Source organism: Denticeps clupeoides, chromosome 16 (assembly GCF_900700375.1).
Source record: "Denticeps clupeoides chromosome 16, fDenClu1.1, whole genome shotgun sequence".
Lineage (NCBI taxonomy): Eukaryota > Metazoa > Chordata > Actinopteri > Clupeiformes > Denticipitidae > Denticeps > Denticeps clupeoides.
The window spans coordinates 12,797,607-12,811,843 of record NC_041722.1 but is presented as its reverse complement, the minus strand read 5'-3'; the positions used below and the strand labels follow the sequence as shown (position 1 = coordinate 12,811,843).

The 14,237-nt window shown below is 41.1% G+C and overlaps 1 long non-coding RNA gene across 1 annotated transcript; it reads right to left on the bottom strand.

Annotated features, from left to right (window-relative positions):
• Positions 1-361: 361 nt before the first annotated feature.
• On the bottom strand, positions 362-2,947 carry LOC114766050 (uncharacterized). Its single transcript, XR_003742740.1, has 3 exons — positions 2,884-2,947; positions 734-838; positions 362-654 (listed from the first exon to the last, which is right to left on the bottom strand). It is a non-coding gene; the product is annotated as an uncharacterized LOC114766050 (long non-coding RNA).
• Positions 2,948-14,237: the final 11,290 nt, after the last annotated feature.

The following is a 14,237-nucleotide window of genomic DNA, read 5'->3' as shown; positions in this document are numbered from 1 at the left end:
TAAAAATGACTGTCACTTTAAAATATAGAAAATACATTAATAAAGCAATGTGACATTTTCCTACAAACTGGGGACCTTGTCTGGTAGACATCACTTGTGAGGACCAGCAGACACACATAGTGAACTGTCTGGTTAACTGTAAGATGTAGGTACTTGTGAACAACATGGGGACGAAACAGCTGGGATGCAGCTATAATGAATGAAAAGATCAAAATTTAATAACATGAATAAAATATTTATTTTTTTTTGCTATTTTTATGTAGCATTCTGAACAGTATTCTGTACATATTTACATTCGATTCAAAGACACTTTACTGAATTGCACCCATTTCCAAAAAAAAAAAAAAAAGAGATTCTAAGATCCTTTTAAAACAAATGTAATAACCAGAAATCTAAAATACCAGAAAATAAGATACCAAACAAAATAAAATAACTGACTTTACATTCTTCTTTTAAGGGTAGTGATTTTGTTCTTCACAAAGAACTTTACAGACAACCAATCCCTGTCTTTCAAGGCAACAGGTTCAGCATTTATACAGGCCTCACATTGTTGTTTTCCTGGCACTGTACAAGTTTTGATGAACCTGTTTAGATGCTTTTCAACTGCATTCATTTCATCACTGTCCCATTTCTTTTTCTTTACCACCTTTCGACCTGAATGAACAAAGCACATCAGAAAAAACAGAGATTTTTAAGTTCATAAAGGCTTTCTATGAAGTTTAACAAACAGTACCTTTCATGGTAGTTGTGGTACTTGTTATTTCTGTTGCTTGTTCAATTGAAGATTTCTGGACTTCTTTTGCAGAAGGATCTATGGGTGGTTCTACATCAAGAGCCACTTAAACACAAAACAAATGCATTCAAAATTGTTAAGGATTTGATTCTTTCTTGGAGAAAATACACTGCTCACAAATTAAGGGAACACAGAAATAAGACATCCTACATCTGAATGAATGAAATATTCTTATTAAATACTTCTTTACATAGTTGAATGTGCTAACTACAAAATCACACAAAAATTATCGATGAAAATCAAATTTATCAACCCATGAAGCTCTGGATTTGGAGTCACACTCAAAATTAAAGTGGCAAAACAAACTATGGGCTGATGTAATGTCCTTAAAATAAGTAAAAATGAGGCCCAGTAATGAGGCCTTCACGTGCCTCTATGACCTCCCTACAATGACTGGACATGCTCCTGTTTAGGTGACGGATGGTCTCCTGAGGGATCTCCTCCCAGACCTGGTCTAAAGAATCCGCCAACTCCTGCACAGTCTGTGATGCAACGTGGTGTTGGTAGATGAAGCGAGATATGATGTCCCAGATGTGCACATGGGGTCTGAAGATCTCATCTCGGTAGTTAATGGCAGTCAAGCTACATCTGGCGAGAACATGGAGGGTTGTGCGCCCCCCCTAAAGAAATGCCACCCCACACCACTACTGACCCACTGCCACACTGGTCATGCTGGAGGATGTTGCAGGCATCAGAATGTTCTCCATGGCGTCTCCAGACTGTCACATGTCACATATGCTCTGTGTGAACCTGGTTTCATCTGTGAAGAGCACAGGGCGCCAGTGGCGAATTTGCCAATCTTGTTGTTCTTTGGCAAATGCCAAACATGCTGCACAGTGTTGGGCTGTAAGCAAAACCCCAATCTATGGACATCGGGCCCTCATACCACCCTTGTGGAGTCTGTTTATGACCATTTGAGCAGAGCAGAGAGGCCTGCTGGAGGTCATTTTGCAGGGCTCTGGCAGAGGTCCTCCTGTTCCTCCTTGCACAAAGGTGGAGGTAGCGGTCCTGCTGCTGGGTTGCCCTTCTACTGCCTCCTCCATGTCTTCTGATGTACTGGCCTGTTTCCTGGTAGTGCCTTCATGTTCTGGACTCTACACAAACCTTCTTGCCATAGCTTGCATTGATATACCTAACACTTGAACACTTCCTAACATATCCTAACACTTAAACACTTTTGTTAAAACTGCATATCATATCATGTATGACTGTGTATGTGACAAATAAAATTTGAATTTGATCCTGAACGAGCTGCACTACCTGAGCCACTTATGTCAGTTGTAGACTCCATTTCATGCTACCATGGAGTCTCTTAGCTATTTCACTAAAGCCTTCATTTTAGAAGACAACATGGGTACCTGCTGAGGCACGTACACAAAACTTGTTGAGTCTTATTAACCTTTCAACAATAGTGGTGAAGCACATTCTACTTTGTAGGGATGTCACATATATTTACATTGAAGGGACTTAATGTTTATTAAGTAAAAGAGAAGTGATTGTCATTGTGATACACTGCAACACAGCACATGTGCACACAACTAAATGTGTCCTTTGCTTTTAACCCATCACCCTTGGTGAGCAGTAGGCAGCCATGAAAGGCGCCTGGGGAGAAGTGTGTGGGGACAGTGCTTTGCTCAGTTGCACCTTGGCGGATCGGAATTCGAGATTCGATATTATGATAAAAATACATTGAAAAGAACAGTTTCATACCTGAATGTGGAAGATACTCTCAACCTGTGAACTGGCAGTGCAATTCTGACTGTCTGATTGCAATTTGACCAAATGTAAAAGTAATGTTTGCATTCTGCAAGCACACTACATAATTTCAAAATTTAAATGTACTAACAGTTATACATGTCATTATCAAAATAGGTGTAGTGTGTGGACTTAGTGTAGAGATTTTTTTAGAAGACAATGTGGGGACATAGTGGGGGAGGTGCAGCACTCTCATCCTGAGTCTTGTGAATCTTTCATAAACATTTGTGATACACAATACTTTATGGGGACTTCACATATATCATGCACATTGCACATTGTGGGGACTTAACGTATATTGTAATTAAAATACATAAAAAAGAGCAGTTTCATACCTGAATGTGGAAGATACTGTCATGCTGTGGACGGTCTGTGCAATGCTGATTGTCTTCAGAGGCACCATCTGATTTGGGGCAGTTACTGGCTTGGTTCGTACCCTTTATTGTCTCCTATAATGAACAAAACAGTCAGCCATTAGACCAAACATAAAAGATATGTTGCCATTCTACAACCACACTACATATTTTCAATGTTTAAATGTACTAACAGTTATACATGTCATTAAAATAATTAATTTTGTTACAAAATCCTAATAGATCAAAATAGGTGTAGTGTGTGGACTTAGTGTAGAAATGTTTTTTTAGAAGACAATGTGGGGACATAGTGGGGGAGGTGCAGCACTTCTCATCCTGAGTCTTGTGAATCTTTCATAAACATTTGTGATACACAATACGTCATGGGGACTTCACATATATCATGCACAGTGCACATTGTGGGGACTTAACGTATATGGTAATTAAAATACATAAAAAAAGAGCAGTTTCATACCTGAATGTGGAAGATACTGTCATGCTGTGAACTGTCTGTGCAATGCTGATTGTCTTCAGAGGCACCATCTGATTTGGGGCAGTTACTGGCTTGGTTCGTACCCTTTATTGTCTCCTATAATGAACAAAACAGTCAGCCATTAGACCAAACATAAAAGATATGTTGCCATTCTACAACCACACTACATATTTTCAATGTTTAAATGTACTAACAGTTATACATGTCATTAAAATAATTAATTTTGTTACAAAATCCTAATAGATCAAAATAGGTGTAGTGTGTGGACTTAGTGTAGAAATGTTTTTTTAGAAGACAATGTGGGGACATAGTGGGGGAGGTGCAGCACTTCTCATCCTGAGTCTTGTGAATCTTTCATAAACATTTGTGATACACAATACGTCATGGGGACTTCACATATATCATGCACAGTGCACATTGTGGGGACTTAACGTATATGGTAATTAAAATACATAAAAAAAGAGCAGTTTCATACCTGAATGTGGAAGATACTGTCATGCTGTGAACTGTCTGTGCAATGCTGATTGTCTTCAGAGGCACCATCTGATTTGGGGCAGTTACTGGCTTGGTTCGTACCCTTTATTGTCTCCTATAATGAACAAAACAGTCAGCCATTAGACCAAACATAAAAGATACGTTGCCATTCTACAACCACACTACATATTTTCAATGTTTAAACGTACTAACAGTTATACATGTCATTAAAATAATTAATTTTGTTACAAAATCCTAATAGATCAAAATAGGTGTAGTGTGTGGACTTAGTGTAGAGATTTTTTTTTAGAAGACAATGCGGGGACATAGTGGGGGAGGTGCAGCACTCTCATCCTGAGTCTTGTGAATCTTTCATAAACATTTGTGATACACAATACTTTATGGGGACTTCACATATATCATGCACATTGCACATTGTGGGGACTTAACGTATATTGTAATTAAAATACATAAAAAAGAGCAGTTTCATACCTGAATGTGGAAGATACTGTCATGCTGTGAACTGTCTGTGCAATGCTGATTGTCTTCAGAGGCACCATCTGATTTGGGGCAGTTACTGGCTTGGTTCATACCCTTTATTGTCTCCTATAATGAACAAAACAGTCAGCCATTAGACCAAACATAAAAGATATGTTGCCATTCTACAACCACACTACATATTTTCAATGTTTTAAATGTACTAACAGTTATACATGTCATTAAAATAATTTATTTTGTTACAAAATCCTAATAGATCAAAATAGGTGTAGTGTGTGGACTTAGTGTAGAGATTTTTTTTTAGAAGACAATGTGGGGACATTGTGGGGGAGGTGCAGCACTTCTCATCCTGAGTCTTGTGAATCTTTCATAAACATTTGTGATACACAATACTTTATGGGGACTTCACATATATCTTGCACATTGCACATTGTGGGGACTTAACGTATATTGTAATTAAAATACATAAAAAAGAGCAGTTTCATACCTGAATGTGGAAGATACTGTCATGCTGTGGACTGTCTGTGCAATGCTGATTGTCTTCAGAGGCACCATCTGATTTGGGGCAGTTACTGGCTTGGTTCATACCCTTTATTGTCTCCTATAATGAACAAAACAGTCAGCCATTAGACCAAACATAAAAGATATGTTGCCATTCTACAACCACACTACATATTTTCAATGTTTTAAATGTACTAACAGTTATACATGTCATTAAAATAATTAATTTTGTTACAAAATCCTAATAGATCAAAATAGGTGTAGTGTGTGGACTTAGTGTAGAGATTTTTTTTTAGAAGACAATGTGGGGACATTGTGGGGGAGGTGCAGCACTTCTCATCCTGAGTCTTGTGAATCTTTCATAAACATTTGTGATACACAATACTTTATGGGGACTTCACATATATCATGCACATTGCACATTGTGGGGACTTAACGTATATTGTAATTAAAATACATAAAAAAGAGCAGTTTCATACCTGAATGTGGAAGATACTGTCATGCTGTGGACTGTCTGTGCAATGCTGATTGTCTTCAGAGGCACCATCTGATTTGGGGCAGTTACTGGCTTGGTTCATACCCTTTATTGTCTCCTATAATGAACAAAACAGTCAGCCATTAGACCAAACATAAAAGATATGTTGCCATTCTACAACCACACTACATATGTTCAATGTTTAAATGTACTAACAGTTATACATGTCATTAAAATAATTAATTTTGTTACAAAATCCTAATAGATCAAAATAGGTGTAGTGTGTGGACTTAGTGTAGAAATTTTTTTTTAGAAGACAATGTGGGGACATAGTGGGGGAGGTGCAGCACTTCTCATCCTGAGTCTTGTGAATCTTTCATAAACATTTGTGATACACAATACGTCATGGGGACTTCACATATATCATGCACATTGCACATTGTGGGGACTTAACGTATATGGTAATTAAAATACATAAAAAAAGAGCAGTTTCATACCTGAATGTGGAAGATACTGTCATGCTGTGAACTGTCTGTGCAATGCTGATTGTCTTCAGAGGCACCATCTGATTTGGGGCAGTTACTGGCTTGGTTCGTACCACTTATTGTCTCCTAAAATGAACAAAACAGTCAGCCATTAAACCAAACATAAAAGATACGTTGCCATTCTACAATCACACTACATATTTTCAATGTTTAAATGTACTAAGAGTTGTACATGTGTTACAAAATCCTAATAGATCAAAATAGGTGTAGTGTGTGGACTTAGTATAGAGATTTAATTTTAGAAGACAATGTGGGGACATAGTGGGGGAGGTGCAGCACTTCTCATCCTGAGTCTTGTGAATCTTTCAAAAAGATTTGTGATACACAATAGTTCATGGGGACTTCACATATATCATGCACATTGCACAGTGTGGGGACTTAACGTATATTATATTAAAATTACATTTTAAAAAGAAGTATCATACCTGAATGTGGAAAGTCTCAACCTGTGAACAGTCTGTGGAATGCTGAATGTCTTCAGAGGTACCATCTGATTTGGGGAAGATATTAGCTCTGTCTACACCACTTATTGTCTCCTGGAATGAACAAAACAGCCAACAATTAGACCAAATATGAAAGTTATGTTTGCATAACTTTAAAATGCACACTCTCATTCTAAAAGTATGGATAATATCGGGTAATTAAACAGCAGTTTTATACCTGATTGTTGAGGGTGCAGTTATCCAATGAACTTTGGGTGTAATGTAGATCCTTTTCAGAGGCGTTTTCTGACCTGGGACAGTTACTGGCTCCTTCCATTCCACTTCTTTCTTCCTGAAATTATCAAAGGAATCCCCAATAAGTCCCCAAATACTGGTAAAAGATAAAAAAGCTGAACAGTGTCAGGTTGCAAAAGCATTTTTAAATAAATACAGATGCAGAGAATATGCTTAAGTAGGTATAGTGATGATGCATCTTCAGTGAAATAAACAAAACAACCACAATTCTCTAGATTCAATATTTGTTACAGAATTCGAATGCAGGACCAGGGCTGCAAACATATGAAAAGCCCAGTAAACCAATAACAGTAAAATGGATGCGAGCATGTGTGAATTATTCTGATTGTTAAAACTTTATGAACAAACATAATATTACAATTAATTAATACTAAAATCTTAATTTATATAAATATCAGATTTCAAAATATCTTTTACAATTCTTACCTGATTCCTCCAAGGACAATCAGCATCGCCATAATTATATCTAATCTCGTCTCCAGGTGTTATGTCTTTTAAGGCAAAAAGGCACAAATGAGGCTTTCCTTCCACCATGATTCTTTTCATTTTGCAGTTGGGGTTAATGTGATCATCATTAACCAGTCTTCCAAGGGTGCCATCATCCCTTGCAGCATCAATACTGAATTTGAATAAAGAGAATAGTTATTAAATGCAAAATTATACTATTGTTAGTTTGTATTACTTAATTTTATATTAACAATATAATATATAAATTGTTAAACAATTTTTTGTGATCTTGTGATGACACAACTGATATATGCAGACATTATAAATCTACTTCAAATAGCTGAACAAATAAACATTTTTTTTTTGTATTTCTGGAAAATATTCAGACCTGAGCAGGAACCATGCATGAGCTGCTATCTTAACTATTAGAAGCCAACTGTAAATAAGTCAATATAGTATGGCATGTTTACAATAAGTACCTTAAATGCTGACAGACAAATGATGAAATCATTCTGTTCCATCAGAAGAAAACAACCATATTACCCACAATCCCTGTGTGTCTGAGCGACGTTATGTAACCCATTTTGACTCCACATCTGACTTGAAAAAATTAATAATACACATTTAAAGCTGTTATGGGCGGTTTAGCGATGATAAATGATCTAAATGCTCCCCATGCTGTGCAACTCCACACAAGACACGAGTTCCCACATGTGGCAACAAAACTAGAATACTAATAAAAAACTAATACTAGTTTTAGCAGCGAGTTTTCAAATATATTTTTTAAATATTTAATACAGTTATACATCAAAACAAAGGAAAATATATAAATCCATTTGTACTCACGTCCAGAATTTTCCATGCCAGATGAAATCGAACATAAATCCTTTTAGGGAGTTGTGGTAAATTCGCCGTCTTCGTTTACTTTCTTCTGGATCGATAAGGTCTCCTCTGTACTCCAGTATGAAATCTCCTTTGAAAATATCTGACTCGGCAAACACTCCCCTGCCTAATTTGTGAATCACAACCCACATTCATACCTACTTTCCCTCATAGTAATTAGTTTAAGATAATATATCTGCTTTGCTCACCTTTATAGAAATTGATGTATTTAACATCAAGCCCTGCTTTATCACGGCAGGTGGTGATGTGAAAAATGGCATTGTTTATTGGGCTTTGTCGCCTCCGAGCCATTTTTCTTAGCACATTATTTCTCTTACTGCTTAGTGAAAACGTCTATGGAAGATATAGTAATAATTGTAATTTTAAATATCCATAAATAACAGAAACTAGCATGTGCTAACTAAGCTAGTACCATTTAACTAGCTAGCATTGTCATAGCTTTTCTTACTAAAACACTTTACTATTGAAAGAAATATTATTTACCCCTAACACAATGTGTATCATAAAAGTATGAATCTTTAAATGATTTTTTTCTTGCAGTTAAAGTTAGCTTACATAGATCTGGATGGTGCTATAGCTCAGCAAACTCAGTCTTGCTAACTGAGGCACTTATTAACAATTAGCTCTCTCATTGGTTTCTGATGGTCCGTGACGTCATCAAGACGAGCCAATAAGAGTTCAGCATTGCTGTACCACGTGTTACTGTGTGTATCTGCAATTGCAATTACCCTCTTCAACCCTAGTTGGCGTGTACACACTGTGAGCAATTCCAGGCACACACATACACAATGTTTTTCAAGAAAATGTCCATCTTGGGGACTTTGGAGATATTAAAGGGGTAGGCTTATTTTGATGAAATATACATGCTAGCGTAGTTAACTTTGTGGGGACTTGGTTTTTGGTCCCCACGATGACACACGTCCCCACCTTATTGGTGTGCAGTCAGGTCAATGTCCACATATTGGTAGGTTTACAAACACACACACACACACACACACACACACACACACACACACACACACACATATATATATATATATATATAAAACATAGCAAGCAAGTAAAAAAAAACCCTATATATATATATATATATAGGGTTTTTTTTACTTGCTTGCTATGTTACTTTTCTGGGTGGCAAAATAAAATGTCATTTCTAATAAGTTGGGCTGAATGATTACAACCAAATAGCGATGCATTTGGTTGCAGTTTGTGATGAAATCTTGCAATATTTACTTAACACAGTTTTTTTTGGAAAGTGTGCAGCATGCAATTAATCCAAAAAGCCTCCAGTCACAAAACTAATATTACAAAGTCAAGGGAAGTTTCCATTTTGTTTGATATGAGATTGTTTGCCTAGTTAGCGCGATGGCGATGTGGAGTACGTACAGCCTTGGTGTGAAATTAAAGCAGCGCCTGGTGAACACACGTTTTCATTTTTTTTCTTCAGTGAGAATCGCTCGCTGCGCCCTGCTCTCCTGGGGGAAGATGCGCAGCCCCGTTTCTGCGGCGAGCCGTGAGCAGCAGTCGCCGTTTTGCAGCAGGCGCTGTTTTGCGTCGTCCCTGGTGACACCTTGTCTCTGCGTTCCACTTACCCTGCACAGACAGGATGTGGCGCGTGAGGTCAAGACAGACTCGAGACACCGATGGCAGGAAACAGCGAGGGCGTCACAGATCATCCAGGGCCATACACACTCGAAGTGACCACCAAGCCATGGCCAGAACAAACATGCTTCGTCGTTTAGTGCGAAGCCCGTGCCCGATGAAGGCCGATAAGACTGATGAAGTTACTGCTGGTGTAAATACATGCCGTTTACAGGATGCCATGGTTTATGCTCGAGTAAGTGCACATCTGAGCACAAAGCAGGCTGGGAAAAGCTGATGAGAGTGTATGTTTGTGTGTGCGTGAACAAGTGTGTGTGTGTGTGTGTGTGTGTGGGGGGGGGGGGGGTGTCTCTTAATGAGATGTGTCTGCGAGCGCTGCTGACAACAGCTAAAATCCCTCATACAATTACAGAGACGCGGAGGGCAGGGTACGGGAGGGGTGAGGAAGACTCCGGCGGTAATTAGAGTCTCGTTCATTAGCGCCGCGCGCCACTGGCTGGTGAACGGCGCGGGAGGGGGGTGGTGATGGCGGAGGCGAGGGAGGTGCTTGACCACAGAAGGTGAGGCGATAGTTAGACAGCGGCAGCAAGTGTGGGAGAGACACACACACACACACACCAATCTCTGTAAGCCCAGCACTTCACCACAGCTCTTCACCCTACTTCTATCAAGAGCAAATGAATCACTCTGTTAAGTGCTGAGCCATGAGTCTACCTGGTTTCATAGCGGAAGCTAATGACAGAAGCCATTCCTACATCACAAACTGGCGTTGTCACACACACACACACACACAGAAAGAAAGACAGATGTCCCATCTGGAAACCATAAATCCAAGATGTCGTCAGTTCAACCCCGACCCTACAAAGGGAGAAGACAGTGGGCTAATGGGCCGCCATCTGCTTGCAGTGCCATCAGCGCGGCGGCACCTGTAGCCGGGAGCTGGCGGGGGGGCCCGGGCCCACCATCCGGGCCCACCCAGGAGAGCGCGGCGGAGCGAGAGGGTGGGGCGCGGAGAGAGAGAGAGCGAGAGAGAGCGAGAGCGAGCGAGCGGCCTGTGAAATGGGAGCGCCTAATGAGAGAGCGCCGAGTCAATGGAGCGACGCGGAAGCCGGAGAGTTCAGCCTCTCAGTGTGCGCCAGTGAAACCGCAGCGCCACTGCGCGCTGTAATTCAGTTCACCACCGAAACCACCAGCGCTGCCGGCTGCGCCCTGCAGGCCTGCGTCTACCAGCCCCGGCTGTTTGTTTACGCAGTGTGGAGGACCGGCCATTAAAATTGGGGCGGCTATCAAAAAATAAAAACAGACACTTGTCATGTCGGAGGGCTGTAATTGTAGCTCTTGTGTGATGTTTTATTTTTCCCTCTGACCTCTCAGGATAAACTCGAAAAGCCACTTAACTCTGGGGTTGAGCTGCCAGACCGAGGGAGAATTAGGCAGCGCTCAGACAGGCCAGGCTTTTTCAGCGTTACAGAGGAAGTGGTGCCTCTGACTGCAGCCTAGGCGTAAGCGGTGTGGTTATTTGCTGTGTCTATGGTTGTGTAAATGACTTGTTGCCCAATCACGTATCCCTGAGATGAGCCGCCAGCCCTTTTAATTACTGAAACGTTGCGCATCTCGCGCTTTTTGGCCTGGCTGAGAACAGAGACATCGGCAATCAAGTGACACCACGCTGTCATCCAATCACAGGACATCGCTAATCTAGACAGCATGCACCCTGGAGGGCGATGGCTGCATGGTTCCACTGTCATTATGGGGGCTGAGACCAAATGCACCTTGGGGAAATACACAGAAGTGGAAATTCGCCTCTTCCGTCATTTTCCCTGCCTTACGAACGAGGTATTACAAGGTATTACCTGCCTGGCAAGGCGCTCCACCCAGGGCGCTCTGGCTGTGCTGACCCAGATGCGAATTCCCCAGACATGGTTAAAAGCAGAAGACACATTTCGTTGTGTCACTATGTGCTGTGCTGCAGTATTTCACTTCAATTTCACTTCACGTCACACATATCAGCCACAACATTAAAACCACAACAGCTCTGACCAAACCAGGAATGACGGTTACATTTCCTTTTACAGTATTTTTGAGACGGCCTTATTTAGAGTGACTTACAATCAGTAATTACAGGGACAGTAACCCAGTTAAGTGTCTCGCTCAGGGACACAATGGTAATAAGTGTGGTTTGAGCCTTTGTGGGCTTCTGGTTCATAAGGGAGATGGGGTCTTCACAAGTTAACCTTGTTTGTCCAGCAATGCTAGATGTAATTGAGAAGTCTTGTTCCTCAGACCTGAACAACGTTTGTAGTGCTATTGTTGCTATGAGAGGTGTATTTGGTCAGCAACAATTTTTAGGTTGAGTTCAGGTTCCAAGGTTGTCCAGCAGAACTCAGAGCATTACACAATGCAAGTTTTCAAGACTGTTCGCATGATCCAAATGGGATTGTTCAGACTGGAAAACCTTCTTCTATTACTTCTGTTCTTCTCCAGTTCTGACACAGCTCACACACTGCATGCTTCGATGCTTGTTTATCACTAAGCATCACAGAGTCATGGATGCCCATCACTCTCTTGCCCATTCAACGGTTGTCCTTCCTTGGAGCACTTCTGGCATGTCCTGACCGCTGCATACCAGGGGGAAACCACATGCCCTACTCTTTCAGGGATGCTCTGGCCCAGACGTCCGTCCCCACCATTTGGTTCTTGTTCTTGTTTCAGATCTTTTCACTGAGCAATTCTACTGAACAGACTGTTCACTTGCTGCTTGATTTATCTCACCCCTCGACAGGCACCATTGTAACAAGACAATCAATGTTATTCCCTTCACCTGTCAGTGGATTAAATGCTGCAATTCGGTGTATTTTAATATATTTACCTGCTATATAATATATTTATATGTTTCTGCTGGCATTAAATCATCACACCCAACTGCAATTACAGGCAGACAAAAGCAGTAGCTCTCCAGCACACACCACTTCATACAGAGAGAGAAGGAGATAAAGAGAGAGAGGGGGAAGTTGACTCTGTTTGTGCTCCAATTTGAAAGCCCAAAATGACATGTTCAAGCAAGGCCAGGGGCTTCCCATCTGACGACCTGCTGCAATTTGTGGGATTAAAGGTTAAACCCAGATAATTATATCAATTAAACATTTTGGGATGTTTCAGGGTGACTGCCCCAGGGCACCACCGTTGAGAAGACTGCGGGGAGAAGCTGCTCAGACGTCAGCCGAACATCCCGGCACGGGAGTGGCCCGTTCAAAATAAGAACTCTGACCTTAAAACACCTCAGCAGAACGTGCATGTTCCAGTACGCACTCCATTTCTGACCAGAAGGCAGACTGGGAGTGTCTGCAGAGACCTATACTAAACTACTTTTGGGAGAAATTATGACTTGTCAAATTGTAGCTGTTGTTGGATAATTATAAACCCGGCCACTGCACAATGCTACCAGATCATTGTGGTGATTGCGGAGGAGCCAGTGAGGTACTGCGGCGCAACGTCTGGTGAGTAACATGGACGCAAAGAGAGTTAATTAAAAGAGCAACAATGGAGAGGCGTCCTCTGGGAGCTGGTCGGGCACTGCGGTGAGTGCAGGTTCCCGCACCCATCGTCACCCCCCGGCCTGCTCCGGTGCCGTCCCACCTAGAGGCGGTGTGGCCAAGGCAGCTGGTGTAGGCAGGCTGGGTGAGCAACCACAGGTCATCCCGCCCCCCTCCAACCTCAAAGCGTGTGGAGGAGCCACATCCTTCATTACAGGACCAGGGTTAGGCTGCTGACCGTGAATGAAAGTCTGTTCTATTAATTACAGCAGACGCTGTGCAGGGGAGTGAGTGCACATCTGAGACGCGCCACGCTTTCTAAAAACTGAAACCGGAAAAAAAAAGCAGACTTTTCAGCAGGCACTGCCAAAGAAGGTTAGCAGTTTCGGTTCAGTAAAGTTCCGGTAAAGAACTTATTTCTAGAAACTGGAACTGGCATGGCGTTCCCTGCAAACATACTCATGCATGGTGTGAGCGCAGGTACTCGCTCACCATCTCCACCCAGGGTTATATCATTTTATATATATAATTTATATAATTTGACACCCTTATCCATAGCGACTTACAGTACTGGTTACAGTGGTTCGGGTGGACGTAGCCTTGACGTAATGTCAATATACCAATCAAACCTGCTGTAACCTGTTTATTATATTACGTCAATGCTAATATATTAAGTGGGACAGATTACTTCACTTTTTTCAGTGCGTTGCCTCCCTGACCAAGACATTTAACCATGGGCATCTCCAGGCCGACTGTAACTACTGATTGTAAGTCACTCTGGATAAGGACATCTGATAAATGCCGAATTGTACATGTAAAACTCGGGGTCAAGTGGCTTGATTGAGGAACTGGGGTTTGGATACACTGGCTAAACTTAAAAAAATTGAAGTGATCTGTCACACCTAATATTTTAGCATTGATGTTGTGTATTTTGACTGCACTCTAGTCTTGTCTTGCATTTAATTAGTTAGTAATTAGTAGTAAGACCTATGTGTGTGAAGTGCTTTGTGTGCAGCATGGTTGCCGCTGACAGGCAATAATAAATAATATCCATGTTGATATTTTATCCATGATTTTTTTTTTCATGAAGCTTGTATGCAAAAAGTGTCAAATTCATCACCCAGAAGA